Genomic DNA, 27,868 nt, shown 5'->3' with positions numbered 1-27,868 from the left:
TATCAAAAATTAAAAAATCTAAATTTTACAAAATTTTCCTAATGAAGGGGCACTGGAAATCCGATCGTCGTATTCTTCATAAAATTCTACGCATATTTGATTTGACAAGTTTAGGTCTACCTTTGGAAATAAGAGGTGGGGGTGAGTGGGAACCTTGTTATGAAAAACTGGCTGTGAGTCCGGTTCTGCTTAATCAAATTTTGCAAACTTGGTCTTGTTGAAGACAGATCTTTTTCGTCAATGTAAAAGTTATGATTTCGAACCAACTTACTGAGTAATATGCCAGCTAGAAGGCGTTATTTAATTTTTTTCAGAAATCTAGTGTTCCTTGAAAAATATTAAATACAAACATGCATTTTTAATACCATATTACAAAATTAGACAAAATTAGCAACAGAATAGCGAAAACCACATGTTAATACCTTTTTTCTATCTCGAGATATCTTACAAAACGTGTAAATTTAAAAACATAACTGTTACTGTCACCGGTAAACGAAATTCATTAAAAGTAGTCTATGGAAACAACAAAGAAACATTTTCCAGCTGTCAACGTATATTAGGTCTTTTCAACGCTTCTCATTTGTTTCGAGCCTCGTTTATATCTCGTATATTAATATTATACACGGATTATACGGCATATGACAGAGGCTCGAAACAAATGAGAAGCGTTGAAAAGCCCTATTTCAAAGAAATAAAAACAACTATTTAGTGATGACATAAACGTTCAAATTTTTGCCCATCATTTTCGTTGCAAACATTTACTCTTTCAAGAGTAGATTGAACAGCAGTCTCAATTTCTGCTCTCGATATGCTTTGAATGGCGTTTAGTATTCTCTGGATAATGTATTCTAGAGTAGTGTATGATGGGCAACAATTTGAATATTTAGGTCGTCACTAAGTAGTTCTTTTTGTTCTGTGATATATTTAATTTTAATAGTATTGTTTCTCTTTATATTGTTGTTTTAATTAATTATATTTTTATACGTTGACATCTGGAAAATGTTATTTTGTTTTTTTCCACAGCACACTACTTTTCATTAACTTAGTTTACCGGTGATAGTAACAGTTATGTATAAAATTTACACGTTTCTCGAGATATCTTGAGATAGAAAAAAGGTATCGACATGCGGTTTTCGCTATTCTATTGCTAATTTAACCCTTAAATGCCCAATCGGGGTCACTATGGGACCCCAGACATACATTTTTGGCTATAATATCTTTATTTGAAACATTTGGCAACCGCGCAATCAGGTATTTGTGTGGACGTGTCTCCTACGTTTTCTGTTAGTATACCACGAACATTCGTGAGGTGCAGTGGTCTGTAAGAGAGATTTAGATAAGTGGGGTCTCGCTGTGACCCCGATTGGGCATTTAGAGGCACCAGAATATTTTTATTATTTTTAACATTTTTCGTCAGTTTACATTGAAAAATGGACCGTAAGAGAATGAAAATGACAATAAGCGACCAAGAACATGAAAAAATTATCCGAAATATAGAAGAAGGGATATCAGACTCCGATTTCGACTATGAGATTACCGACGAATCAGATAGCGAAGAGCAAGATGTTTTTGAGGAAAATGTTTCGGAAACTGAGGACAATTTAGAAGTCAACAGTGACGAGGAATCAGATGCAGAACCTACCGAAGTGGACGATAATATTAGTGAGGTTAGTGGTCCAACATATACATCCAAATCTGGAATGCAGTGGAATAGCCTACCTTTCGTGAGATCCAAGAGGCAACAAAAAAATATTATAAATGTACATCCAGGCTTAGCAAACTATAGTAAAAATTCCAACACGTTTTTAGACTATTTCAATTTATTTTTGACCGAAGAGATGAAGAATGTCATATGCCTTCATACTAATGAAGAAGCGTTATCAAGAGTGGAACGAAAAACATCCGAATAACAAAAAAGAGTGGACGGTACTTACCAACAATGAACTGGATAGCTTTTTAGGAGCACTTATCAAAGCTGGTGCTTTAAGGTGTGGGAAAGAATCGACACGAGAGATATGGTCTACAGACACCTCAATACGTCGGTCATTTTTTACAGCCGCATTAGCTAGGAACCGATTTGAAGAATTATCGAGTTTCTTGAGGTTTGATGACAAAGTGACCAGGGTGGAGCGGAAGGAACAGGATAAGTTAGCGGCGATACGAGTAATTTGGGACATGTTCGTCTCTAACTGTGACAAAGCCTTTGAACCATACGAACATATAACCGTTGACGAACAGTTAGTGAGTTTTAGAGGAAAGTGTCCTTTTAGACAATATATAAAATCAAAACCTTGCCGCTATGGGATAAAAATTTGGGCTGCCGCGGATGTTAAAACATCTTATTTATCAAAACTTCAGGTGTACCTTGGAAAACTACCAGGTGGTACAATAGAGAAAAATCAGGGATTTCGTGTTGTGAAAGATCTGGTGGAACCATATCATGGCAGTTGGAGAGGAATTACAACTGACAACTTTTGTACCAGTGTTCCTCTTGCTCAATATCTTTTATCTAAAAACCTTACTTTACTTGGGACCGTCCGCAAAAATAAACCTGATACACCACCACAACTAAGTTTGACAAAAAGACCTGCGGAGTCGTCAATATTTGCTTTTACTAAAGAATTAGCTATGGTTTCGTACATACCTAAAATACACAGGATGGTACATCTTCTTTCAAGTCAACACGATAGTGATATAATTTGTCAAGACTCTCAAAACAAACCCTTGATGATTTTAGACTATAATAATACCAAGGGTGGTGTTGATAATGCCGACAAACTGATTAGGGAATATTCCTGTAAAAGAAGAACTGCTCGTTGGCCATTCAGGCTCTTTATGAATATTATAGACATATGTGCACTAAATGCCTATATTTTATACATTGAAAAAAATCCTGATTGGAAGAAAAATAATTTTTCACGAAGACGTATTTTCCTGTTACAATTAGGGGCTGAGCTTGCTCGAAACAACATGGAAAAAAGAGCGAAATATATAAAACATAAAGCCTATGTAAAATCTGCTCTAAAAGATTGTGGCATACCAATGGTAAACCCAACTACCGAAGTTGCAACTCAATCCGTCCATTCAGCTAAGAAACGTGCTCGTTGTTACCAGTGTTCGCGAAACTGTGACAGAAAAGTGAATACCGTTTGCTCTTTTTGCAAAAAATTTATATGCCAGGTGCACAGAAAAGAAGAAAAAACTATTGTATGTAAAAATTGCAACTAAAAGTTATATGCTTATATTATTATTTAATTTTAATTTTGTTCGAATTGAAAATAATTTGTTTCTAGAAAAGCCGTTAATTTTGTATGAAAAATAAATAAAAATTATTCAAATATGCTTAAAATTATTTTTAACCGTGTTTTCCTTTTAGTCAGTGCTAAATGACGTTACTAAATTGAAAATTTTAGTGGGGTCCCTAGGAGACCCCACATGGGCATTTATGGTTATTTTCATATCACGGGCATTTAAGGGTTAATCTAATTTTATAAAGTATGATTAAAAATGCATACTTGTATTTAATATTTTCCAAAGAAAACTAGATTTCTGAAAAAAATTAAATAACGCCTCCCAGCTGGCTTATTACTTATTAGGATGGTTCAAAATTATCACGCTTACATTGAAGAAAAAGATCTGTCTTCAACAAGACCCAGTTTTCAAAATTTGATTTAGCAGAACCGGACTTACAGCCATTTTTTCATAACAAGGTTCCCACTCACCCCCACCTCTTATTTGCAAAGGTAGAGTTAAACTTGTTAAATCAAATATGCGCAGAATTTGATGAAGAATACAATAATCGGATTTCCAGTGCCCCTTCATTAGGAAAATTTTGTAAAATTTAGATTTTTTTATTTTTGATATTCAATTACGCCCTCTAGCGGTGGACCCACAATTATGAAAATAATTTCCAGGCTTTTCCTGAGGCACCTTTTGTTATAAAATTTTTTATTTCAAAGCTCTACTATAAACGGTTCCTGAGATATGGCCGAGAGCCATTCTTATTGGGACACCCGGTACACTTTGTAGAATATATTATTATTATATTTATATACCAGGGGTGGCCAAACTGTGGCTCGAGAGCCACATGTGGCTCTTTGAAGGATTATTTGTGGCTCTCAATAAATGTCCCTGAATTACTTTTAATTTTTTTTTTTCAAAATGTGGCAACAAATATAAAAGACTAAGTGTAACATCAGGACTTGGCCAAGGAGACCCCTTATCACTGTTGCTATTCAGTTTGGCCTTAGAATATCTAATAAGTAAAATATCATCTGAGCTGTCAGGGGGATTCGCAAATCGAGGATCAAAACTATTGCTGGCCTTTGCTGATGATATAGGTGCAGTCGATCATTCTACAAAAGACGTGAGAGAGGTGTTTTCACAACTCGAGGAAGAAACAGGTAGTCTGGGCCTTCGAATTAATGAAGAGAACACGAAATACATGCTCTTAAATAAAAATCTAGGATCAAGAGTTAGGCAGAACATAACTATTAATGACCACAACTAGTAGTAAAAGAGTTTAAATATCTAGGAACGGTAATCACAGATGACAATCACATTATAAAAAGAGGTCTTAGCAAGGATAGCTGCGTGGAATAGAGCATTATGATGCTCCCTATCATCATCACTAAGATCTAAGCTACTAAAAAAACAATCTAAATTCAGACTATACAGCCGATTATTCGCCCAATTGTTAAATATGGAAGTGAAACTTGGATTCTACATCAGTGGGAAATAAATCTTCTTCAGATGCAAATCCAGTAATGGATGTTAGCGATCGTATTTTTCATTAACTCTTTGTTTCTTGCAAAATGTATCAGAGATTGATTGTCGTTAATATCTGTCCATTGCCTTATGTTTCGGAGCCAGGACATTTTCTTGCGTCCCATTCCTATCTTGTCTTAAATTTTACGCTCGATTATAAGTTGGAGGAACTGCTATTTTTCATTTCGCATGGCGCGACCTTGATACACAGTTTTCCTTTCCTTGATGGTTTCGAAAAGTTGGCGTTCTTGGTTGATTCTTTTAAGAACATCTACATTTGTGACTTTCGCTGTCCATGGTATCTTTAGGATATGGCGATAAAGCCACATTTCGAAAGCTTCTAATCTGTTGATATCTCTCGTTTTGAGTGTCCAGCCCTCTACGCCATATAGCAGCACCGGTCATACGTAGCACTTAGTAAACCTTAGTCTCAGTTGAAGATCGAACTTTGTCAGTACCTTCCTGAATGTTACGAAAGCTTGACGAGCTTGCTCAATGCGCCCTTTTACTTCCCTGTCCGATGCCCAGTCGTCAAAAAGCCATGTTCCCAGGTATTTAAATTTGCTCACTTTTTCAATGGACTTGGTATTCAGTGTTATGGTGGAGTTTTAAAGTGCATCCATGTTTCTGGGGATGATCATGAATTTGGTCTTTTTGGTATTAATCTCTAATCCCATTCTCTTACTGTATTCTCCGATTATAGTGACAAGTTGTTGAAGATCGGCTATGTTGTCACAAATTAAATAAATAAGCTACTGGGTAATAAATAAGCTGCTGGTATTTGAAAGCAAAGTCCTCAGAATTATATTTGGTCCTCAAATATATGAATTGACAGGAGAGTGATACTGAAAACATCGTCAGACATACAAAAGCTAAGATAAGATGGGCAGGTCATGTGGTAGATCATAGGAAGACATAGTGTTAAAGACGATGTTTTTTGAGAGGCGATTTTCTGTTCTTTTGTATGGTGTGGAGACATGGACTCTCAATAAACAATGCCTCAATAGATTGGAAGCATTTGAGATGTGGACGTATCGAAGAATGCTGAGAATCTCCTGGACAGACAGAATAACCAATGAGGAAGTACTAAGGAGAATACAGAACAGCAGGGAGGTACTGGATTCCATCAAAATAAGAAAACTTCAATACTTGGGTCATATAACACGTGGTGCTAACTGAACTCTTTCGGGCTGTATTGTCGAAAGTGAGAATAGCAATGATGATTGCCAACCTTCGTCGCGGAGATGGCACGTAAACAAGAAGAAAGAAGATCAATAGGCCATCCCAGAAAATGGAATGGAATGATGATGAAGAATCGAAATATCCTGAATTAGCAAAAGCTGTTTGTAGAATTATTTGCATATTTGAAACAACGATGTGACCCATTTTATTTCACTTTAAAATTCTTGAAATCCAAACGGTAAGAGAAAAATTTAATACCTTTTATACACTTTTTAGATAGGTAATTGTTTAATTGCGGCTCGCGAAACATTTCAAATTTTGAAAAATGGCTCGGACTATCAAGGAGCATGGCCACCCCTGTTATATACCTACATAAATGGTGAAGTGTACAGTGGAAAGGAATGAAAATGAAAAACTATTTACAAAGACCCTTTTAGCGAGGAAATAATAGACTGTGACAACGTTCTGAAGCCAGCACTGAGTAAAGCTCGGCAGAAGAAATGGATAGAATCCAAAAGTACAGTAAAACCTGTCAATAACAGTCACTAAAAATGACAGAACTATTGACCGATATCAAAAGGTGGCCGCTAATACCAGGTTTTGTCGTCCACAAATTTTGAAATTGGCCGGCTAGTACAGGTGGCCGGTTTTGACAGGTGGCCGTTAACACAGGTTTTACTGTAATAGCCAAAACCGCGGCCTTGCAGAAAGTGAGGTGTATGTTAACGTGTTTATATTGTATAATATACACAGACACGGATTATTCTACATAGTATTGTAGTTAGTTTTAAGAAGTTGTCCTTTGACTATCAAATCATTGAGAATAGAAGAAATCTTTGTCAAAGTGGTATGCATAGTGAAAGGGAAAAGATAGTTTAAGAAACCTTAACAATGAAATAAAACGAAGATGCAAGGCCGACAAAAAACAGTACTATCAAAGTATATGCAAAGAAATTGAGAGACATGGTCAGAATAATCAGCCGAGAGATCTATTTAGAAAAATACGCTACCTAACAAGAGACTTCAAAGCCATAAATTGGGATATTGAAGACAACACTGGAACTCTGAGAACAAACAGAGAAGATATAGCAGTGACATGGAGATCGTATTGCAGGAACCTACATAAAAATGATCAAGACGACGAGGTGGTAGACGAGATATTCTTTGACGAGGTCGAAAGAAAAACCTGATATACTTAAAAATGAAGTAAGACCAGATATGATAATAGCAGAAATTCTCAAAAGCCACAGAAGAAACTGGCGTAAAATTACTTCATTTACTCTGTAACCAACTATGGCATTCGAAACAATGACCTGAAAACTGGACAAAATCTACAATAACAACAATACATAAAAAGGCAGCTTTCATAAATTCGAGAATTATAGAACTATTTCTCTTATATCATATGCCAGTAAAATAATGCTACATATAATCAATGACAGACTAAAAATATTCCTTTAAAGGGAAATTCCACAACAGCAAACTAGATTTACCAAAAGTAGAGGTACTCGAGAACACCTGTTAAATATAAGAAATATATAATCGAAAAATCTAGGGAATTGAATATTCCAGTATATGTATGCTTTACAGATTATCGCAAAGCGTTCGACAGGATCAAGTGGAGACAGTTATGGCGAATACTGAAAGAAATAGGCGTAACACAACATCTTATTTCGGTTATAACTGAACTATACGAACACAGTACTGGAGCAGTTAAAGTGCTTGACACACTTTTAAACAAATTTCATCCAGAACGGGGTGTCAGACAGAGATGTATACTATCTTCTCAATTATTCAATATATATGGAGAGCATCTCTTCATCTAACACTGAGATGAAGTCAAGAATTTATAAAGCCAGTGTAAGACCAATAATGACATATGTATCAGAAACAAGACCCGATACAGCCACAACACAACGACTTGAAAACGGCAGAGATGAGAGTACTGAGAAGAATTACAGGAAATACACTGAGAGATCGAAAGAGGAGCGAAGATATTAGAAGACAATGTAACGTAAAGTGTATAAACGAATGGACACTAAATAAAAAAAAAAAAGAATGGAACAACCACATAACCAGAATGGAGGAGACACGTGTGGTCAAAATAGCACGAGATAAATCACCAATCGGCAGAAGAAGTATCGGCCGACCGCGCAAAAGATGGAGTGACAACTTTCCCTAGAGGTATCAATCCGCCAATGAACAAGCAGAATTGCTTATAAAGAGGAAGAAGAAGAAGATGGGGAGCATATTATGAGAACATCACTTGAAGGATAGGAAAAAGGCATCTCAATTAATAGATGGTCATAAAATAAACAACCTACGTTTCGCAGATGACACAGCCTTCTTGCAAATAGTCAAGCAGAGCTGATTGATCTTATACGACTGGTTGAAAACGAAAGTCAAATATTTGGTCTGCAATTAAACATAGCAAAGACAAAGGTAATGATAGTGGATAGACTACATAACAATCATCCACACATAACCACAATTGACCGGTTTGAGGTTGTGAGCTCATACTTATGGTAGGGGAGCCCAAGCGGGGATTTTTGCAGTTACTCGAGCGCGTCAGATTATCATATGGGGAGAAACCTGGTACCCTGCAGATGTACCTCTACCATATATTGGCTCTTAACACAGGGGAGTTCGTTAAGGGGGACCCGAAAAAAAATCTATCCTTAATCCTGGAAGATCACACCTATTTTTTTTTCATAAACCTCACACATGGGTGTCAGATACCCAATGATTTTTTGTGAAGAAATAAAAAAAAGTAAATATTTTATGATTTCCAGAGACTCTCTAATCACTATTGAATACATAGGAATAATTAAATCAATAATTTTATTTTCTCTCTCTTAATTGTAGTAACACAAAAGAACAAAATATTAAAAATACCTAAAAATAATTAAAAAACATTTTCTAAAAAACCGGAATCATAATTCAAAATATTTTAATTTAATTTAACAAAAAAATGGTCTTCCTAACTAAAATATAACACCTTTTGATTATAGAACTCATATTCATTCTTAGCCAGGTATTTCAGTTTCACTCATTTTAGTAACTACAATCATAAGACAGTGTGGCTCTATGCTCCATGCATTATGCTTTATAGCAAGCCGAGCATGCACGCTTAGCTTTTCCATCTTTGCCTTTGCAGAAATAACACCTAGTTTTCTTTACTAAATTTGTGGGATGTTGTGTTGTTAGGTCATTAACTTGAACGCACACTTGATCGCAAACCTCACACATGGGTGCTACATACCCTAGCCTGTATTCAATAAATTCTCGTGATTGGAAATATTGCTCAAATGAGACCGCAACTACACACCCGTCCTTGGCAGACTAGAGACTGAATTTACATAAAGCAGCATTACCATTGAAATGCAGCTGCGCAAGCTACATGCAGTTAAGTGTGGCGATGGGTATCTCACACCCAAGTGTGAGCTTCCAGGGTTAAAAATACTCGAAATTGTCAGATTAAGATAAGGTAAGTTAAGTACATGCACAAGAGTGTATATTTATAAAAGTCTGACGATTTGAGTAAACGTAAGGAAATGGGTGAGTTAAAAAGTTTCACAAAAAAAAGCGAATAATTCGCGAAGTAAACGTTATATCGAAAAACTAAAAAATACGTATTCAATATTTTTCAAAAATCTATCGAATGATACCAAATATGACACCCCACAGAAAGGGGTGGGGGTAAATTTAAAATTTTAAATACAAATCCCGCGATATTTCGCAAAATACATTAGATCGAAAAACTGCAAAATACACTTAATCAATATTTTTAAAAAAAATCTATCGAATGGTACCAAACACGACCCCTCACGGAGGTGGGGTGGGGGGTTACTTTAAAATCTTAAATAGGAGCCCCAAATTTTTATTCCAGATTTGGATTCTTTACGTAAAAATAAGCAACTTTTATTCGAAATATTTTTTCAAACTATGGATATATGGCGCTATAATCGGAAAAAACGATTGTTGGAAATGGAAAATTAAATTAAAAAATGGCAAGTGCCCACTAAAATGGAAAACTTTACTTAACTTTTTTTGGTTTTAGGACCTACTCTTCACAACCCAATAGGTCCCCAAAGCGCTCGAGTGACTGCACATTTAGCATACTTTGCTCCCCTACCATATATCTGGGATCATTAATAACAAACACAGGGCCACTACAGAAAGAAATAAAACGTAGATGTGATCTAGCAAAAGTTGCCACAGCAAAAATGACCACAATATGGACGGACTGTCCAATTTTCAAGAGTGTTAAAGATGAAGTTAATCTACTGCTTAATATTCCCAATACTGACCTACTGAAAGAAGAGATAGACGCCACTAAAAAATGTTCTGTTTGAGACGAATGCTACGAATTCCGTGGATCCACCGTAGGACACATAATTCAATTTTAAGAGAGCTAACAGTTAGCCAACAACTCTCCAGTAAAGTCGATCTCCAACAATTTATTAAAATACTTTGGACATGTTATGAGAGCAAATACAGAAAACATGGAAAGACTCGTTATACAAGGAAAGGTGTAAGGCCGAATATCACGAGGAAGATCCCCAACAAGATGGATCGATCAAATTACAGGAATATAAAAAAGGCCTATGCATAAGTTAATTCACCCTCGTGCCTAAAGAAGTATAACTTCAAAAGTGCTTCGGTAAATCGAACTTTTTTGGCTGGTGCATTTTTTTGAAAACAATTTTTTGTTTCGTATTTAGTTACTGGGCAGACAACTTGATGAAAAGGAAAAATTATTGTTACCTAATTACTTACTCTGTGGCGTTACAACCCTTCGTGGGTTTTATCGACAACATACCTCCACTCAAAAGCGTTATATCACAACAAAACGTTTTTGGAATCAATATTCCATCATCAGTGGCATCACACGTTTACGTGCTTTAAGCCAGCAAAATATACAGATAAATGTCCTTGAGTTGTTTTAAAACGTTGAGGTTACATCAAATTGTCAGATTTTTAAAGGATGTTAACCTCCAATCATTTCTGTCTTGAACAATATCTATCCAGTTCTCCACGCCCATATAACTTTCAGGTCTCCTGCTATATTATCTCCGAGATAAATTTTGCCACCGGAGTCGAGGGCGTCCACGTGGTCTTCTTCCAGTTAAGATTTCTTCCCATACCTTTCTTTGGTCACAATATCTGCTGAGGTTTGAGGTGTCCTGCCCACTGGAGCCTTTATTTTACGATGTTAGCATCTGTGTAGTCGAAAATAAAAAATGTCAATTCAGAATTACAGCCAGAAATAAGCAAATCAGAAATAAAGAAGGCATTGAAAGAAATGAAAAACAACAAATCGCCTGGAAAAGATGGAATAACTACAGAGATGCTGAAATATGGTGGAAAAGTGGTAATTGATACTCTCTATTCCCTTTTTAACAAAATATTAAAAGAAAAAAGAATCCCAAACAACTGGAAGGAATCCGTAACCATTATCTTACACAAGAAAGGGGACAAAGTAGATATAAAAAACTACCGTCCTATAACACTCCTCAATGTAATGTATAAACTCCTAACAAAAATTTTAACCAACAGATTGACGACAAAATTCGACGGATACCAATCGAAAGAACAAGCTGGTTTTAGAAAGGGATTTAGCACAAGTGATCATTTATTAAGTATGAAAATCCTTATAGAACGAGCAAATGAATACAACATCCCTCTATATGTAGCGTTCATAGATTTCGAAAAGGCTTTTGACAGTGTCGAACATTGGGCAGTGAAAAGTTCTTTGATTAACAGCAGAATTGACCACAGATATACAGACCTAATAGCCAATATATATAAAGATGCCACAACAACAATTAAAGTATACGAAGGAACACAATCAATTCAAATAAATAGAGGCGTAAGACAGGGTGACACAATATCACCGAAACTTTTCAATCAGGTTCTGGAAGATATCTTTAAAAGATTAGAATGGGAAGAAAAAGGTATAAAAATTTGTGGACAACGCTTGAACCATCTAAGGTACGCCGATGACATCGTATTGATAACCGATAAAAAAGAAGAATTGTTTGAAATGATGAAAGAACTGGACATAGAAGCCGGAAAGATAGGCCTTAATATGAATTACAGCAAGACCAAAATCATAACAAATACAGATGAGGACATCACAATGAGGATCGGACAAGATGAAATAGAACAAGTTCACGATTATATATATCTGGGTCAAATTATAAAACTTAACAAGGAAAACCAAACAGCAGAGATCAAAAGACGAGTTAGACTGGCATGGGCGGCATTTGGAAAACTAAGCTACATCCTTAAAAACAAAAGATATCCACAACATCTTAAGACCAAGGTATACAATCAATGCGTACTCCCTGTTCTCACTTATGGTTCACAAACGTGGACGTTTACAAAAGCAAACATGGACAAGATCATAAAGACGCAAAGAGCAATGGAAAGGCAAATGTTGCACATAAAACTATTGGATAAAAAGAGAAACGAGTGGATAAGAGAGAAAACCAAAGTTAGGGATGTTAGACAAGAAGTTGCAAAGTTGAAATGGAGATTTGCCGGACACACTATAAGACAAAAGGAAGACCGATGGAACAAAATTCTCATAAATTGGAGACCGTGGCAATATAAACGAAGCAGAGGAAGACCACAAATGAGATGGGCAGATGATGTCAAGAAGCACGTTGGCTCTAGGTGGATAACTGTAGCGACAGACAGAGAAGAATGGAAAAGGATTGGGGAGGCCTATGTCCAAAGATGGACCGAAGAAGGCTAATTAGATAGATAGAGCATCTGTGTATAGTTCTTCAAGCTCTTTGTCAGTTCTTATCCTATATGGCCTTCATCAAGCACAGGCCCAAAGGTCTTCCTTAGAATTTTTCTTTCCCAAACACATAGTCTCTCTTCTTTTGGCTTTTGTTATCGTCCACGTTTAGCTTCCATACATCACTACGGGTGGTATGATTTACGGTTTTATATAGTTGTATCTTGGTACGTCTTGTTAGTTGTTTCGATTTTATAAGGTTGTGCAGGGCATAAAGACAGCTGTTGCTGCCGACTTTTATCCTATTGTTTATTTCTTGTGGTTCGTTATTGTCTTCAGTTATTGTGATGAGATTATTTAAAAGTGATTCAATTTGATGAAAAGGTGTTATATTCGGACACTTCTGTTTCGATATCTAATTACTGTACAGATCGTGTGAGAAAAAAGTAACACAGTGTTTCGGAAGTTATATCTGGACTCTTGTCTGGTTAACAATATAGCTTCGATATTAATTACTAGACTTACAAGTGTTTAATAGACTTTGTTTTGTTGAAAACCTGATTTAATGCCATGATTTAAAACCTGATAATTTAAAGTGATTTAATGCCAATATGTTCCAAGATTAAATTTAATATACGAAATAAGGTCCTGGAGGTATTTTACTCAAATTTTGATATACCAGTGATTTGGCAAGTACTTTCCAATTTTACTGCATGCAAAAACATTCGTATAATTTGTGATCCACGCAAAATAGAGACCTCGACGAACATTAAATTTGATTTCGATTAACAGTTTCGAGTCAGATTCGGAAGAATTTTCGAATGCATCCGTGGATATACTCGTGGTCAAAACGTAGTGTTAACCAATGAACAATTTGAAGAACTTTGGATGAGACTGTCGGTATAAAATGCTCCTGCTTCTCTGTCGTTGCAAAGTAGTAATTTTTCGATATGCCCTTTGCGTTTTAAAAGTGAAAAGGACTCCGATGTAAAAACGTGTTTCGATGAATCGCAATGTTTTTTTAATGATCTCGCTGCTCGAGAGCTCCATACATGTGCTGCCCTATCTTCCAGAGACAGCAAGTAGCGATTAGGGATCTGAAGATGATATTAGTCTGCCTTGATAAACAAACTAAAGGACTCAGGATGAAAAGTTGAACTCAAAGCCAGCCGGCGATGAAGGATTACATGTGAGTCTCTCAGAGGCGGATCTGAAGATTTGCCGTCCCTAGGCTATCCACAATTTGCCGCCCTCCCCCCGCCATTTTTTTACCAAAATTTGCCGCCCTGGGCTAAAGCCCATTCAGCCCATATGTAAAACCAGCCCTGGATCGAGTCTCCGGATTAACAAAGTCCCCGAGATAGAATTGAACAGGTTAACACTTGATTACCAATTCCATAGTCCCTACTTTCACGCTGGAGACCAAAGGGAAAGATGGAAGAAACTTCACAGGGGCAATAAGCTAAAAATCCGAAAGGCTAAGAAAATAAATTTTGGAAGATCAGGGCTATCCAAGAAGAACATTTATTTGATTCTTGAGTAAGACAAAAAATTTCCAAAAAAAGGAGGCAAACAAAAAATCGCACAAAAGAAAGTTTTTGGATTATGATTATGAATTTGTTTTAAATGTTAAAACTAACTTCTTTATGTATGTTTTTCTACAACCGTGTTAAAAATGCCATTTTTAGCACTCCATACGAACGTTAAAAATGCTACTTTAAGGCACTAGTGCTTTAAAATTTTTATGGCACTGCAGTTCGTATTGACCGTATAGGCAATTTTGATGTAATGTCAAAAAAATATAAAAATGGAATATCAGTCAAGTTCAAGTAAAAGTTTTTGTAGATATTGTCCTGTAATTACGTTTGTAGAAAAAATATTGTATGATATGCGTGTTAAAAAGTACATTTTTAAGGCACTCATGTGAATTTCAGAACTCGCTTCGCTCATTCTGCAAACTTTCACATGCGTGCCTTAAACGTGTACTTTTAACACTTATATCATAAATAACTATTAACGCGCCAAAATTATTTAAAATTCGGTATTAAAACGTGTTGTTATATTTCTATCAATAAATATTTAAAAAATAAATTAAAAATAGATTATTGAACTACATAAAGTGTCATAATAAAATAGTTATAGTTTATTTAAAAACTTTTCGTACTTGTACAGTAAAGTAATCTTGTACAGTGTTACATTTGATTACAAACGCTCAAAAAAAAAAAGTAAAAGGTACCTACCCTGCAATATATCCTTAATTTTGTCCGTCACACTGTCACCCATTGTATAAGAAGCAAACTGAATCAATCAATAGACCAAATTTACTAACAACAAATATCAACTAATTGGCATTAATTTTAAGTACTACTACACGTTTTTAAAACTATTTAAAACTATTTACAAAAGTTCCGTTCCTGTCATGTTTCGATTTCTCTTTTTCGCTTTATCTGATCATTTGAATGTACTAGTAAATGCCACTCTTCACTTCACAGAAGTGGTACTGTTGGTGCCGACTTATCAATGGTACCGAACCACAGATTATAACTGAACCGTACACGACTAGTATAGTAAACGGTGGTATTATTTAGTATTAACGCTGCTCGCTGCGTCAATTTGTAATAATGTGAGGTGTACATTAGATACGCAATAGTGAAGTGGCTTAGAAGCATTTCAATAATATATTATAAAAAAAATTAATGAATGTGGATGTGTTAGTTGTTGCTCTGGAACCCTCAGGGTATTCTAACATTATTGCCACAAATTGGTTGCATTGCTCCTGTAGTGATCGTTTCTCAAGTTAACATACACCTATTCTAACTTGACCATACCGTACTGATGATGGCTATGACTAAATAGTCAGAAACACTTATCTGCGGTTGCATTCCATCTTATACATATTTTGTTTTTTTTTTCTATCCTTGTTGCGAGACATGCCGATAGATATATACTTCCTACCTTGATTTTACTATTAACTCACATTATCCTTTCCTTGTTTGATTATTTCAAACGTTCAAAACTTTTGCCATTCTTTTCCTCAGGTAGCTGTTGTAGCTTTCACCGTGACTGTGACTTTTTAGTTGCTGCTCTGGAATTCTCATGGTGTTACGTCACAAACATACACGTCACAAATTGGTTGCATTGCTCCTGTAGTGATCCTTTCCTAAGTTAAGATACACTTAATTTCCTAAGTTAAGATCTACAGTTAAGTCCGGGAATCTTTACCCGTGCGTCGTCATTTAAAGTTAAAGCATACGAAATAAGTCGATGATAAGTCGGAAATTGAAATTTACTAAACGCAACAGCAAGTCACTTACTGTCACTTGCTGTTGCATTTAGTAAATTTCAATTTCCGACTTATCATCGACTTATTTCGTATGCTTTAAATGATGACGCACGGGTAAAGATTCCCGGACTCAACTGTAGCTTGGCTATTCGCTCCGTGCGTGACCATGGTAAGGATATGCGAAACTATGCCAGCGTTCGTAACGGCGAAATATGACAATTTTGGCGAATAATGATTGATTAATAATTTTTCTCAATAGATATTTCGCTTACCTTATTATTGCCGTTTTGATTTTTAATATTTATATTTATTTACATAGGTACTGACTTTCTTTTCTTTCCCGATCTGGTGGTATATTCCTTAAACTAGTCACTTAAATTCTTCAATCACGACACTCCTTCTTCCTATTCTCCTTCCAATTCCACCTCTTATCTTTCCCTGTATTAACAATGTCCCTTTCAATAGACGCAGCTAATGTTAAAATCTGGTACTAATAATTCACACTGCCTAATTGCTTTCGATGTACAGAGTTATTCACTATATTTTGACCCCCCTGTAAACTGCTTTATTTACAGAATTAGACACAAATGTAAAATACAAAAGTTATTCGATTTTCAAATTATGATTTTTTGACATATATATTGTACTAGTGACGTCATCCATTTGGGCGTGATGACGTAATCGACTATTTCTTTAAATGGGAATAGGGGTCGAGTGCTAGCTCATTTGAAAGGTTATTCAATTCCCTATTCAGTAATATAGGTAAACATTAACATGATTAATTATACAGGGTGTCCAAAAAATTTTTTTTAAATTAAATTAATTGATACAAAAAGAAGAATGTATGTAATTTATTTAATTCAAAATACATTCTTCTGCTGTCAGCAAACAGAAATAAATGTTTATTGAACAAATAAACATTACTTTTCACTTAAATTCAAGCTGCCACCCATCTGCCTCTTGGCAGTTTGAACATTTAATTTAAGCAAAAATCAATGTTTATTTGTGCAATAAGCTTTTATTTCTGTTTTTTAACAGCAGTAAAATGTATTTTAAATTAAATAAATTACATACATTCTTCTTTTTGTATCAATTAATTTAATTAAAAAACTTGTTTTTGGACAACCTGTATAATTAATCATATTAATGTTTATATTACTGAATAGGGAATTAAATAACCTTTCAAATGAGCTAGCACTCAACCCCTATTCCCATTAAAAAATAGTCAATGACGTCATCACGCCCAAATGGATGACGTCACTAGTAGGATATATATGTCAAAAAATAATATATTAAAAATGGAATAACTTTTGTATTTTACATTTTTTTCTAATTCTGCAAATAAAGCAGTTTACAGTGGGGTCAAAATATAGTGAATAACCCTGTACACTTAACTAAGGAGGGGGTATGGTTTGAAATCAACATATCAAGCACATTTTTGTGAATTTTTTTCGAAGCTATGGTAGAATTATTTTATCTTTAAATTAAATAAGCATATTAAGTACAATTCAAAGAATATTTTTAGAGAAAAATTCAATCCAAAATATTGAAAAATAATCCATTGGTGACAAATTTTGACAGGCAGCTCACAAAAAAATGGATTTTGCGGTGGACATCAGAACTCGACACTCGATCATACCAAACAAAAAATTCAATAAGATTTTATTAGCTTATGAGTTTCACGAGGTCACAACGTCGAGTTTTTTTTATTTTTAATGATTTTTGAATTTTTGGTATCACTCAGAAATCAAAAAAAATAAATTTTTGGTAAAAATTTTGTGAAAATCAACAGATTTATTATTGTTGAACAAAAAATAAGCAAAAAAAGAAAAATATCTCGACGTTGTTACCTTATGAAATGTCTAAAGAAAATCTGTGCAAAATATCAGGTAGATCGGCCTAGTAGTTTTTCAGTTACAATGTCCACCGCATTTGAAAAAGCAGTTTTGAGAAAAATGCGTTTAAAGTTTTGACAACTGCATTTTCATCTTCTTATTTGTCTGCCAAATCGTAAAGTGATGCACATGGAATATGTTTTTTGAATCGAGGAATAATCTACAAAAGAGAAGGCGAACAGTTGTTTAACGTTTCTCACTACGCTCAAGCGTGCTGGCGCGAAGTCGCGGCAAAGCGAGTCGAAGGTAGGGATATTCAACACCCTGTATCTCTGGTAATTTTACTCCGATTATTTTGAAATTTTTAGACTGTATTCTTGAAAGTATGCACTTTTATTTGAAATAATAAAAAAAAATATTTCAAACCATACCCCCCTTAATGTTAACACTGGCAACTAAACTATAACGGAAAAGTGAAAAAATCTCTTAAAATTGATATTTTCTTCAGAGAACTTCCAAATATCCGCTTTTTAATTTGACGTTTATTTGACACTCGAACTTATTGTTTGTATAACCAATTTTATAAAAAATGGTAAATAAGTATTACATATTAACGTCAAATATGTCATATGTGTATCATATGTTTACTGTCAAATTGTGGTCGCCAAAAATTTCAGACGACTACGCTAGGTGTCGCGTCAGTCATGCACGGAGCGAATACCGTATTGATGACGGCTAATGAGTCAGAAACAAGTGTCTGCTATTGCATTCCATCTTATACATATTTTGATTTATTTCCATCCTTGTTGTGAGACATGCCGATGCCGATATATAATATATACTTCCTACCTTGACTTTACTAATAACTCGCATTGTTTTCCTTGTATATATACATATTTATAAAAGCTATATATTATAGCAAATTAACCACTAATCTCTCGAACTACCACGTCTTGATAAGTGTTTGCTGAAATTCCACGGGCGTCACACATAAACAAATCGAAATTCTAATGATATTATAGTCTTTTAGGAAATTGAGGGCGGATATTATGTTTGTTAAGTGGATTTCTATTATCTCGTAGGATACTAGGAAGACAACATTGCCAATCTAATAATTAAACTCAATCTATAAAATACGTCGACTATTGCGATAAGAAAGGTCAAATACCGGATCGAATAAAAGTGGATGTGTGGTAAAACTCTTTATTTTGGAATTTATACTAAAGTATTATTTACATACCGCGTGTGCCATACTACTGATAACATACCTACGTTATAAAAGTATGTAAATTAGTTTTTGAATAATTCAATTTGCAACTTATCAACAAAATAGAAACGACGTTTTATAATAATTGCGATACCGAAGTATACAGGGTGTCCCAAATTAGAAAATAGTTAGATATTTATACAGGATGTTCAGCAACTCTACCGACAAACGAAGACAGGAGATTCCTCCGATAATTTTAAGACAATTTAATCCAATTCACTTTAGCCTGATCAGGGAACACAAAATTTTACGAAAACCTCCAAAAAAATAAAGAAAGGATGAAAATTTGGGAATAGGTAGTTGAAATTGTCTATTATTATATAAGAAAAAGTTTACAATTCTACATCCCCTCCATTTTACAAAAATTGAGAAATACGGGGTGAAAAATATTTTCTCTGGAGTGAAAAAATATACGTTTAAAATATGCCCGGAATTGGATAAAATGACTCATTCTAAGCAACTTTTGTTCTATAGAGTTTTTTCACCAAGTCAATACTTTTCGAGTTATTTGCGAGTGAATATGTTCATTTTTAACAAAAAAAATGTTTTTGGACGATTTTTCGCAGATACCTAACTCAAAAAGTAAGTATTCTGGAGAAAAAATATTCTTAGTAAAATATGGTTTATAAAAAACTGAAAGAAATGGTGTACGCGTGAGGTCTGCAGACCCAATAGAAGCAGAGTTGTAGCTAATGAAAAATAGGTTCTTCTTCGTCAGATTCCAAATCGAATTATTCAATGTGAAATAACCAAAAAACAGAGCACTCTTCGGGGAAAATCCATTACAACTTTTTTAAAGTGTCTAAACAAAGGTTTATTTTTGTTTTTAAAAAAATTTCTAACATTAAAAATAAGTGAGTTACGCTCAAAATATTGTTGGTCCCTTTTATTTTTTGGTACAAAAATCGCGAAAATCACCCCTTAATTATAGTCTAAGAGCTAGTGAACCCTCCGACTAACGGTCTTCCTGTAAGGCTAGAAATTTGTATAGTGATTATTCATAGCAGACCAAGGCTAAAAACCATGACCTGGCAGGCATCAGCCCTGCACGTGTATCTACCAGGTGAATCGAAAAGTGCATAGTTTAGGGGAAAAATAAACTGTCTCCTGTAAGGTTTAAATTTAAGTATGTGTTTGAGTAAGTCATTTAGAAGAAATGTGTACAATGCCTGGCGATTCTGAAGAGCATAAGACCTTGCCAGGCGAGGGGAAAGATTAGTGGTTTTTCCTAAAATTATTTTTTTGCATCGAACAAAGTTTTTTTAGGTTTTTCGAATCATTCCAAACAGAAAAGTTCTTTAGTGACTTTTCTCTTAGGTTAATAGTTTTTGTTATATAAGCGATTAAAAATTTTGAAAATTGCGAAATCAGCCATTTTTAACCCTAAATCGGACATTTAACTAAAAATTCCAATGTTGCCAAGGTAGGTAGATATTGTTTAAACATTGATTGATGAAATCCCGAAGAGTTTTTTGCAATACAATATCGAAAACCCCTTTGTTTTTTTAAATGCTAATCAAGCGGGCGCGACACTAGTATAAATGGGGACGTTTGAGTTTGCATAAATTCATTATCTCGAGAATGAGTAAATTTGAAGAGAAATCCTCAGATAGGTCGATTTTTATTTTTAAATTTGGACTTTTTGGCATATATATAATACTAGTGACGTCATCCATCTGGGCGTGGTGACGTAATCGATGATTTTTTAAATGAGAGTAGGGGTTGTGTGATAGCTCATTGGAAAGGTTATTTAATTCTCTATTCAGTAATATAAACCTTAACATAATTATTTATACAGGGTGTACAATTTTTTTTCTTTTTGTCTAAATTAATTTAATAAAAAAAAATTTTGTACACTCTGTATAAATAATAATGTTAATGTTTATATTACTTTTGCCTTTTTTTGGCATCATTTTCGAGTTACATGGAGAAAAAGGAAGATTTTTAAGAAAATTTAAAAATGCGCTCAATAATTTGATCTTATTTTTCTTTAAAACCATTCATTTTAAACCCGCCCAAGTTTTTGAACATAAAAGAACACTATAGGAAAATGTATTGTAGAAGGAAAACGATGCATTTAAATTCTTGTGGATGAGGGGTTAAATATACTTTTCAATTTTTTTTTAAATTTGTTAGTCATCAATTTTTTGCAGCATATCTCGCTTAGTTTGAATGTAATCGACATTTAATATTGCTTATTTTAAAGGTCTTTTCGAGCACAACAAAAGTTATTTGTAGCATTATACACCTAACATCGACCGTTTCTCTGTTATTTCAAGTTAAATACACTGATTTGAGCATGCACCAAGAAAACAAGTTTTTTTTCACTTACCATATCTCTTTTTGTGTTATAACTAGAAGATTCATAAAGGAAAGAACCTCTTTGTTATTTTATAAGCTACAAAAATGTTTTATATATTTTTTTTAGTTAGATGCATAGTTTTTAAGGTATTCGCAAAAAACTGTTTGAAAAGGTGTTATGTTTCAATGAAAATGGCCAATTTTCAACCAGGAATAACTCAAAAAGTATTGAGTTTTCGAAAAAAAATTATAGATCAGTTTTTGCTTAGTATAGGTTTTCTAGCAACTTCCGTAGTTATTTAAGCAAAACATTTTCCAACCCCGAGAAGGGGTGGAAACCGCCCCAAGACAAAAGCACACATCAGCATGAAAATATCACGTAAATCGATATAGTAGGATAGAATTCGGAGCCACATACCCTCATTGACTGCCCTAGTAGGTCAACGTAGTTTTTTGTCTTTAATATTTAATAATTTTTTACTCTGGATTATTAAATGGTGAGGTATTCTGGTACTAAAATTTACTCTTGCTTTAAGTGGATAAAATACACCGTTTTCTTTAAAAATGTTTGAATTTTTTTTTCGAAAAAAATTCAAAAATCGAAAAATTTTCCAGTCAGTTTTTCTAGAAAATGGTGTGTCCTACCGACTTAAAGCAAGAGTACTTTTTAGTAGAACCAGAATACCTCACCATTTAATAATCCAGAGTCAAAAATGCTTAAAAGTTAAAGACAAAAAAGTTATACGATAAAATACCCGTTGCCCTGCCCAAAACGGACAACTATGACCGGTACTAGAAATTCTTAATAGATGGAATCGATTTATTTCTGGAAGATAAATCTGTGGCTTGGTACAAGAAGTGCCTAAGTCATCCTTTTAAACAAAAAACATAGGTCTACATAAGCATTTCTAGCAACAATTCTAAAAGAGATTTTGAAAAGATAGGTATTTCTTGATTTTCTTAAAATGATATTTTGAAGGTTAGATAGACTTAGGATGTATGTGGGTGGTTCGCCAAAATAAGCAGCATATTGTGTAACTCGCTTTTTTCTTAAGTCCTTTACATACTGCGTTTCAAATTATGTTGCCAAAGTTAAGTTATACAATAGATGAATGTACGCCACTTAACATTAATTAAAAAAAGTATTTTTACAAGCATTTTATGCAATTTTAATGTCAAAATATCAACTCCGAGGCTGTAACTCACCTTGTTTTTTGATCTGTTTTATATTATTACACAATTAAAAATTACAAAAGTGCCGATTATTTTATCAATAATTAATTAAAAACCCAATGTAATTTAAAACTGTCAAATTAATAACTTTCATTTTTAAAATTAAACCATAAAAATCTACTACTATTAAAACTGTAACCAACTTTGTGCATCAACACCGAGGCTTCATGAAAATATATGAAAATTTAGGCCAAACTGCACGGTAGCTTGACAAGAGAGGAACGCTTCAGTCGAACCCAAATTGTGGAAGAAAGTGGACGAACATGATATCGTTAAGCGATAGAAAATTTTTCAAGGTGTCTTAAGCTAAGCGCTAAGCGTATGTTTTTATACAGTCAACACCGAAGCCTTCGTAAAAACTTAATTTTTCTAATTTTTTTAATGTTTTTCTTTTAAGTATACGCTATAAAGTTTTTTTGACACCACATGAATAAAGCAGAATTATTTTTAATATTTGTAGAAAGTAAAAATAAAAATGTATGAAATCATCAACACCGAAGCCATCAACTCCGAAGCTCAGTCGTGCCTCGGAGTTGACGAACGTACCTCGGAGTTGTTGAAAGTGTGTGACTGGTCATTCTTAAACTAAAAAAATACAAAAGACTAAGTTTTCACTCTAATGGCATATAACATATCCCACCAGAATGAAAACAATGGGAACCTTCTCTGGTTACACCTCCGAGGCTTCTACAATTTGCAAGCCATACGGATGCTGAGACTAAGGAAGATGAGGGAATTCTACAATTTACAATTCACGTCACATCTGCTCAGCGCGGTAAAGTTCCAACGAGACTATTTAAAAAAAAATACAATTTAAATTTAGTCTGGTATAGGAAAAGGGTTACTGGGTATGCTCTCAAGATGTTTCGGTCGGTTTGGTAATATTATCATCTTTTTATAAAAAATGGCTCGTATACACTGGAGTGCGACGAAAAAATGAAGGCGAAAAACCCCAAAATCGTTAAATTAAGATTTTATGAAAGAAAGTAATATTTTATGCAACTATGCTTATTTCTGTAAGATTATACCATTTTGGGTAGTCTTCTCTAATGTTGATAAAAAGACAACTGTCTATGTAGGCACATTATGTGAAAACATGGAGCTCATGTGTGGAAGCGGATAACAAATCATTATGTTGGGCAGAAAAGAGAAAAGAATGTATAAAAAAGAAATGCCAAGACTGTGTTCAAAAGCAGATTAGATTTTTGAAGTTTAACGGAGAAGACACGGCTACATATTGGAAAGTTTTGTCAACACGAAGGCCGGTCTAAATCAACTCCGACGCAATTAATATTTCACCTATTTTTCATGTTTTTCTGTAGTAGTTCATATCAAAATGGTAGTGTTTTGTATAGTTTTATTACATACCAATTTTTATTTAATTGTTACGATCATAAATTTCAATTAACAGAGAATTACGTCAACACCGTGGACACTTAGTCAATTCCGAAGTCACATTTCTGTTTTTGAAAAATATTTAAAAATGATCTCTGCTGGTATCATGGGTAAGTTGAATAGCTCATTTTATAAAAAATATTTGAAAATGAACTAATTCTAAACCATGTTTTAAATTAAATTTCTCTACCTCTAAATTGCCGTCTATTTTGGCGAATTACCCATGTATTGCATTGAAACCATTGTCTTTTTTAAAAACGCTAAAGTCAAAAATGTCAAAAGTGGAGAAAAGTGACTTAGGCACTTCTTGTACCAAGGCGCAGAAATATGTGTACCAATTTTCGTTTTTCTAAATAGAATCGTTCTCAGGGCTGCTTTATCCATTAGGCATTAGGCAATATAGGCAGTTGCCTAGGGCGGTACATTATGAGAGGGCGGCAAAAATACTGTACAAAAAATATTTCTATATAAAAATTATGGATCATTAAAGAGTATGAAGCTCTTTCAAATTACTTTACCGCAAGGAAGCCAAAAAATTGTGCCCAAATAAAACATAAAGAAATAAGAAAGAGAAAAAGAAAAATTCAATTTGACGAGGGGCCGATGTTGAACTAAACTTTTCAGCTAGTGATGAGATGAAAATCCACACATTCTATATTATAATCGACACTCTGATAAGAGACCCTGAATAGACGTCTGGAATCTTATCGACTTATTTATCAACGTTTTCGTGTTATTAACAGATTTGCCATAATTACACAAAACATATTTGATACAAAATAAAGACGACAAAGATACATCATTCAAACATGAATGCATTCACTTAAATGGTCATTTGCATACCACAATAAAATCACCAATTGAAATATCTTAATATTTAAAGAAGAGTTAGTGCAGTCACTGAAGGTGGATATGAGCTTAAAGGCGGGATTTCGTTGAACCTCCATCGATTTGCATGACAATTGGTGAGTGGTTAGAGGATATCTCAAGGAACAAAGGTGACATGGTGTCAACTTGCGCTTTTACCCTGGAGGTGGATACCACCCGTTCTCGGGGGTGAAAATTATTTTATTAAAAATATCCCCTGAATTTGGTAGAGGGACAAATTCTAAGCAATATTTGTTACATAAAGTTATTAAAAGAAATCAAAACTTTTTTAGTTATTAAAGATCAATGATTTTTATTTTTCAAAGAAAATTTTTAACCGATTTTTTATAAATAACTCTAAAACTATAAGAGTTTACAAAAAAGTTATTTTTACCCAAATTGAAGCTATTAACAAATAAACTCCTTACTAGGAAAACTTTTTAATGTTAACTAAAAGTGAGTTATAGGTAATTGAATGTATATTTTTTTCGGCGAGTACCCAAATCGAAGTATTCAAGCTTATATAAATAACGGGAAAATGATGCATTTTATTCAATTCAATTTTTCAATTCAATTTTATTTCCAAAGAAGAATTTTGTACATTGTAATTAACAATAATATTATATTTAATATAATGCACCCACTTCAGGGAAAAAGCACACTAGGCAACTTAATACCTGTATTGTAACCTTAATCCCTGAAGGTGTACAATCCAATTGTACAATTTTAACAGTAAGTACTTGTGGCTGGTATAATTTACATACTCTATGATTGACAAAATACAATTAATACAATTGATTATTACATAACGTTATTAAACATTTGTCAAAGTATTTAGAAATATCTATCAAATGAGCCCTTGAACAAGTTGATAGCATTAAAATTTATGCACCAAATATTTTTCAAAATTTATCTTTTAAAAATTTGATAATTAACCAGTTAATTTTATTGGCTATTAAACCACTTTAAATTTAATGTTTTAAAACCCTTACTTTTTAAAAAATAAAAGGTTAAATGGCCCTGGTTACATGGTTCTCGCAGCAAAATTTAAGCTTTAAACGTTTCTATCTCGGTTATTTTTTACCCTACAGAAATAGTAAAACGGTAAAATATTTGATACAGAAAAAACTAAAATTTGGATAAACTAAAATATATCACTTTTTACGTACCTATATTGAGTATTTTTGGAGTTATTATCAAAAGAAAATGAAAAATACGATAATTTTAAAAATTATGATTTTTTTAAATTATATATTTTTTTTTCAAAAATATGCATTATAAACAGGTCAAGATTGTTGAAATCATTAAATCATTACTTATGCTAATATGTATAAAGAAATTTTGCTAAGGATTACTATAAATTTTAATTTTTGTAGAAATGACGTATGTTTTATTTTTCACTTTTTCGTAAAAAGTTCTAGAGGGTTCTCTTATTTTTATTATAACTTGCTTAATTGTGATGCTATTAACTTCTACTTGAGCTCATTTGATAGGTACTCCGAAGTACTTTGACAAGTGCGTAGCAGGTATATTTTATAAAATGCATCGTTTTCCCGTTATTTAAGCTTGAATATGTACTTAGATTTGAGTACACGTCGAAAAAAATACACATTCAATTACCCGTAACTCACTTCGAATTAACATTAGTTTAGTTCTTTAAGTGAGTAGTGTATTCTTTTTATTATTTAATAACTTTTAATAACTTTTTTGTGAAAGCTTAGAATAGCTTATACGTGAAAAACAGCTTTAAAACATTCATTTTTTATGAAAAAATAAAATCTTTGATCTTTAATAACTCAAAAAGTATTGATTTACACTAATTACACAAAATTAACCCACCACCTTAAAAATGGGACATTTTTGATGTCCTGTATTTCCTAAACCTGTTGTCCGATTTTAGTGATTTTTTTAATATGTTTTAATTGCTTTATTCTTCAATAATATCGGTGTAATAACATTGTTGCTAAACAGATAAGTGTCATTGTACACTGGGTGTAACAATGTTGGTGTGTTTTTTCCTCAAAGTTTAGAACACCCTGTGGAATATTCTGGCGTATACAAATTATTAAAATTAAAACTCAACTATAGCCTTAGGTTTTTTTAACATTGTGCTTTTTGACTCATTCGCTTATGTTGGATAATAAAAAAGTTAGGCACTTTAACAACTAGCAACGTTCTTCATCAATACAGGGTGTTTCTAAATAAGTCCGAGAAACTTTAAGGAGTAATTCTGCATGAAAAAATAATGACCGTTTACGTTATAAACATATGTCCCCAAATGCTTCGTTTCTGAGATACGGGATGTTGAATTTTTTCTTACAAACTGACGATTTATTTATTGCTCTAAAACTTGTTGAGATATGCAAATGAAATTTGGTAGGTTTTAAGAGGTAGTTATTGCGCATTTTTTTGGCATACAATTAAGAATTTTATATTCACCATTGACCGGGTAATATGACCCGTATGCAAGCCAATGGTGAATATAAAATTCTTAATTGTATGTCAAAAAATGAGCAATAACTGCCTCTTAAAACCTACTAAATTTTATTTGCATATCTCACCCGGGTTTAGAGCAATAAATAAATCGTCAGTTTGTAAGGAAAAATTCAACATCCCGTATATCGGAAACGAAGTATTTGCGGACATATGTTTATAAAGCAAATGGTCATTATTTTTTTCATGCAGAATTACCCCTTAAAGTTTGTCGCACTTATTTAGAAACAGCCTGTATTGATGAATAACATGGCTAGTTGTTAAAGTACCTAACTTTTTTATTATCCCACATAAGCGAATGAATGGAAAAGCAAAATGTCAAGCAAGCCTAAGGCTACAGTTGAGTTTTAATTTCAATATTTTATATACGCTAGAATATTCCACAGGGTGTTCCAATTTTTGAGGAAAAAACACACTATCATTGTTACACCCGGTATACAATGACACTTACCTGTTTAGCAATCAAATTATTACATCGATATTCTTCGAAATCA

This window comes from Diabrotica virgifera, chromosome 7 (genome assembly GCF_917563875.1).
Source record: "Diabrotica virgifera virgifera chromosome 7, PGI_DIABVI_V3a".
Lineage (NCBI taxonomy): Eukaryota > Metazoa > Arthropoda > Insecta > Coleoptera > Chrysomelidae > Diabrotica > Diabrotica virgifera.
Note: the sequence above shows the minus strand (reverse complement) of the source record.